This window comes from Oncorhynchus nerka, linkage group LG24 (genome assembly GCF_034236695.1).
Source record: "Oncorhynchus nerka isolate Pitt River linkage group LG24, Oner_Uvic_2.0, whole genome shotgun sequence".
In the NCBI taxonomy this organism is placed as follows: domain Eukaryota; kingdom Metazoa; phylum Chordata; class Actinopteri; order Salmoniformes; family Salmonidae; genus Oncorhynchus; species Oncorhynchus nerka.
In genome coordinates this window covers 70,832,753-70,838,678 of record NC_088419.1, presented here as the reverse complement: position 1 = coordinate 70,838,678, position 5,926 = coordinate 70,832,753, and positions in this window count along the sequence as shown.

Below are 5,926 nucleotides of genomic sequence, written 5' to 3'. Positions count from 1 at the left end.
GTTCATCTAACTGCACTGTCCAATTTACAGTAGCTATTACAGTGAAAGAACACCATGCTATTGTTTGAGGAGATTGCACAGTTTTGAACATGAAAAGTTATTAATAAACCAATTAGGCATATTTGGGCTGTCTTGATACAACATTTTGAACCAAAATGCAATGGTTAATTGGATCAGTCTAAAACGTTGCACATACACTGATTCTATCTAGTGGAAAAAAAATCAAAATTACGCATTTCTCTTGCATTTCAAAGATAAACGTACAAAAAAAGCCTGGGCTGGAATAATACATTATGGCCTTTCTCTTACATTTCAAAGATAAACATACAAAAAAAGCCTGGGCTGGAATAATACATTATGGCCTTTCTCTTGCATTTCAAAGATGATCGTGCAAAAAAAGTTTTTTTTTTTCTTTGTATTTTCTTTTACCAGATCTAATGTGTTACATTCTCCTACATTCCTTTCACATTTCCACAAACTTCAAAGTGTTTCCTTTCAAATGGTATCAAGAATATGCATATCCTTGCTTCATTGCCTGAGCTACAGGCAGTTAGATTCTGGGTATGTCATTTTAGGCAAAAATTGACAAAAGGGTCCGATCCTTAACTAGGGTATGTGGGACAGTAGAGTCCCACCTGGCCAACATCCGGTGAAAGTGCAGAGTGCGAAATTCAAAAATACTCAATTCAAATATTTAACATTCTTGAAAATATATGTGTTATACATCAAAATAAAGCTTACCTTCTTGTTAATCCAGCCGCTGTGTCAGATTTCAAAAAGGCTTTACGGCGAAAGCAAACCATGCGATTATCTGAGGACAGCGCCCCGCATACAAAAGCATGAAAATCATATTTCAACCAGGCAGGTGCAACACAAAAGTCAGAAATAGCGATATAAAAAATGCCTTACCTGTCACGGCCGTTGTAAGAAGTGGACCAAGGTGCAGCGTGGTGGGCGAACATTTTCCTTTTTATTTTGGAATGACCCCAACAAAACAAGAAACAAAATGAACAACCGTGAAGCTGACAGGGCTTTAGTGCCACAAACAAAGTTAACTATCCACACTGAAGGAGGGAAGAAGGGCTACCTAAGTATGATTCCCAATCAGAGACAACGATCGACAGCTGTCGATCGCGCTGAGAACCATACCCGGCCAAAACATAGAAATAAGGAAACATAGAATGCCAACCCCACATCACACCCTGACCTAAACAAATAGAGAAATAAAATGCCTCCCTAAGGCCCCCCCGCAAACCCTGAACCTATAGGGGAGGGTCTGGGTGGGCATCTATTCGCGGTGGCGGCTCTGGTGCGGGACGTAGATCCCGCTCCACCTCTGGCTCACCCCACTTTGGTAGCACCTCTGGTGTGGGGACCCTCGCCGCCGGCCCCGGACTGGGGACCCTCTCTACGGACCCCGGACTGGGGACCCTCGTTGCGGGCCCTGGACTGGGCACCCTCGCTGCGGGCCCCGGACTGGGCACCCTCCCTGCGGGCCCCGGACTGGGCACCCTCGCTGCGGGCCCCGGACTGGGCACCCTCGTTGCGGGCCCCGGACTGGGGAAGAAACATAGAAAACAAAACATAGAATGCCCACCCCACATCACACCCTGACCTAACCAAATAGAGAAATAAAATGGCTGGAAGCTCAGCCCCAGTGATGCACTGGTCCATTCCAGCGATGCGCTGGGCCGTTCCAGCGATGCGCTGGTCCGTTCCAGCGATGCGCTGGTCTGTTCCAGCAATGCGCTGGTCCGTTCCAGTGATGTTCTGGGCCATTCCAGCGATGCGCTGGTCCGTTCCAGTAATGCGCTGGTCCGTTCCAGTAATGCGCTGGTCCGTTCCAGTGATGCGCTGGTCCGTTCAAGTGATGCGCTGGTCCGTTCCAGTAATGCGCTGGGCCGTTCCAGTAATGCGCTTGTCCGTTCCAGTAATGCGCTGGTCTGTTCCAGTAATGCGCTGGTCTGATCCAGTAATGCGCTGGGCCGTTCAAGTGATGCGCTGGGCCGTTCAAGTGATGCGCTGGTCCGTTCAAGTGATGCGCTGGGCCGTTCAAGTGATGCGCTGGTCCGTTCCAGTAATGCGCTGGTCCGTTCCAGTAATGCGCTGGGCCGTTCAAGTGATGCGCTGGTCTGTTCCAGCAATGTGCTGGTCTGTCCCAGTAATGCGCTGGGCCATTCCAGCGATGTGCTGGTCTGTTCCAGTAATGCGCTGGGCCATTCCAGCGATGTGCTGGTCTGTTCCAGTAATGCGCTGGGCCATTCCAGCGATGTGCTGGTCTGTTCCAGTAATGCGTTGGGCCGTTCAAGTGATGCGCTGGTCCGTTCCAGTTATGCGCTGGGCCATTCCAGCGATGCGCTGGTCCGTTCCAGTTATGCGCTGGGCCATTCCAGCGATGCGCTGGTCCGTTCCAGTAATGCGCTGGGCCATTCCAGCAATGCGCTGGTCCGTTCCAGTAATATGCTGGGCCATTCCAGCGATGCTCTAGGCCATTCCAGTAATGCGCTGGGCCATTCCAGCGATGTGCTGGTCCGTTCCAGTAATGCGCTGGGCCATTCCAGCGATGCGCTGGTCCGTTCCAGTAATGTGCTGGGCCATTCCAGCGATGCGCTGGGCCGTTCCAGTAATGCGCTGGGCCATTCCAGCGATGTGCTAGGCCGTTTCAGTGATACACGGATTCTTCCAAATATTTCCCACATGATCGGACAGTGTTGCTTTGGTGTTTTATTTTATCTTAACACCTGGTGCAGTAATGGTACGTTCTGTGCTTGTGCTAGAGATATTAACAGTACTGCTCACAATATGGACCCCCCAGCATGACAAATATACATTGTCCAATAGTCCTGGGGAATAACCAAGACATCATGCACTGGCCGGGTAAGGCTTCTGCTTGTCATCTATTTCAGAGCTCCATAGCATCCTCCACGTGATTATATGTATAAACGAGTACTTTTATTTTTACTCGTCAATAGCCATTTTAGTACGTCCCTCTTCTGACTAATCTCTGGTACATATGATGTCATATGCTATTCATTCTTTTACATGCCTGTTTTCTGGGTCAATGTGCTGTGATGCTGTAAAGCCCCACATAACTGTAAGGTCAGATGGATCAGGAGGATATGTAACCTCAAGCAGAGTGACACTGGCATTAGTGCGGAACAGTTGTTCTAGAACCAAACTGGAGCATAAAGATGTCACAGTTGATGGAAACGCAAATAGTAATAACATGGGGAAGACAGTAGTATTATGTCATTATAGATGGTAGCACTGATGGAACTATCAGAGTAATGTCACAATGGAAGTTAACATAGAACAAGCAGGGCTATGTCACAATATAAGGTCACATAGAACAAGCAGTGATCTCACAATGGAAGTCAACACAGAACAAGCAGTGATGTCATGTCACAATGGAAGTTAAAATAGAACCAGCAGAGTGATGTCACAATGGAAGGTAACGTAGAACAAGCAGTGATGGCACAATGGAAGATAACATAACAAGCAGAGTGATGTCACAATGAAAGGTAACATAGAGTGATAGAGTGTGGTGATAGAGTGTGGTGCTTGCAATGCCAGGGTCGTGGGTTCAAACAAGCTACAATATCTCAATACAGATTAAGATAATAAACCATTCAGTTGGAGCTAGTGCAAAGTTTGACTGTATTCTAGCCTCCCACTTCTCCACCCATACTAACCAGAGGCAGACATGCCCTAGTCTCTATGTGAATATCATACTGGAAGAAAATACTTATAAACATGTCAAAATTCCTTCCCAGTAAATATTACCCAGCGTCCCTGAGGAACTTAGCTCATGGAGAGATCTAAGGCTTTTTGAACAGGCGGCTAAGCGTTCACAGGAGGGTAGAGAGAGGAGGAGAGACTCATGAATATTTATAGCTCTTAATTCATCCAACGCTCGACAGACCTCCCCAAAATGATGCTCTCAGAAACACTAAACAGGAACACAGATCCCAGATCTTGCTCCCGGGAGAATCTCAACTCTCTGTAGCGTGTGTGTGTGTGTGTGTGTGTGTTGTGTGTGTGTGTGTGTGTGTGTGTGTGTGTGTGTGTGTGTGTGTGTGTGTGTGTGTGTGTGTGTGTGTGTGTGTGTGTGTGTGTGTGTGTGTGTGTGTGTGTGTGTGTGTGTGTGGATACAAGTCAGTAATCAACATCCATTGGGAGATGATGTTGCAAGTTCTAATCCAACGATAGAAAGTTGTTTTTTAGAATTTTGTTTTAAGCCTGATGTTTGGAACAAAGTTGAAATGTGATGTTTGAGAAACATGGATGAACGTCTAATTCTGACACGAGACAGAGAGCTAGTTGGTGAGTGTGCAACTTGTCCCATTGTGTACAGACACATGGTACACGTTTTCCAGAGGAGGCCGGTGGGAGGGGCTATAAGAGGACGGGCTCAATGTAATGGCTAGAATGAATTAAATTGAATGGTATCAAACACATCAACTATATGGATAACCACATATTTGACCACAGTCCATTTGTTCCATTCCAGCCATTACAATGAGCTCCCCCTCCTATAACTACGTCTGTGTGTGTGTGTGTGTGTGTGTGTGTGTGTGTGTGTGTGTGTGTGTGTGTGTGTGTGTGTGTGTGTGTGTGTGTGTGTGTGTGTGTGTGTGTGTGAGAGAGAGAGAGAGAGAGAGTTGCATGGCATTGTGTGCAATTATGTCTAACAACAGGATGAGAGGATTCAGTCTATGATGAATGAATCCGTCTGTTCACATACAGTAAGTCCTGCTCATCTGTTACATCATAAAGACCAATCACTTCTCCCCCATGCAGTTAACCCTCCCTCCCAAAGGATCTGAGGAAAGCAACGACCCACCACCATACTGCTCACAGACAGGGGCTCCATTCAAACATCTACAGTACAAATTTACATATACCTTATAACATCCCTAACAAACAGGTGTGAAGTTCCATCATCATGATGCTGTGCTGTGACAGTAGAAAGGAGAGGGGAGGGTTTCAACTCCTCAGAGGAGTGGCTGAGATGCTGCATGGAGATTGGAGAGCCCTTCGCCCCATCTGTACTGCATGACCCTGATGCAAATGTTATATAGTATTATTTCCTCTCCTGGCTGTCTGTATGATCTCTGTCTCTCTGTCTGTGTGCTCAGTTCTCTTGAGTGGCATTAAGTGCTGCTGCTGTGAGGGACAGTGATTGTTTAAGGCTGGGATTTGGGGAGATAGATGTCAGTAGTTTGAGTAGAGACCTCCCCCTGAGACACACTGGATTCTGGGATGTCTGTCTGTTCGGCTCATACAGAACTGCAGTTGATTGATATAAGCACGTGCGTGCGTGCGTGCGTGCGTGCGTGCGTGTGTGTGTGTGTGTCTCTGCTTATATCATTACAGATTAGTAATAATCTGCCAATTTCTTTCATGTCATTACATTAAGATATAGGGGGAAACATACTGTAGCTATATTGAATACAATTCACGAGTTGCTTTAAAACCTGTATAAACCTTTCTCATGGTTGACGGATTTGTCAAAAGTCGTGTGACAAAATATTACTTTCTGCCCTTCCATTTTTGGCAGTGTAAATTGTTATTATATCATATATTAAGCATTAATCAGTTAAATTAGACATTGAACTTGAACCCTGTAAGAGCTGTCAGACAGTTTTTAGTAAATGCAGTGTAACTACTTAAAAGTGTGTGTCTCTTTATATTACAGGGTGAAAACAGTTTTCATGGGCACACGAATCCCCCAAAATGTATGCAATTTCAAAATCAAATGCTTCTAACCGAAAGAATAGCCTTACCTTGACACTTAAAACCTAAATCAATACGGCCTTTAACCTGGTTCAACAAATGACATAACCTAGTGGACTTCACACTATGATCTGGTAATGAAATATCATGACAAGTACATTTAGGTTCCATGTTAAACCTGCAATTTTTA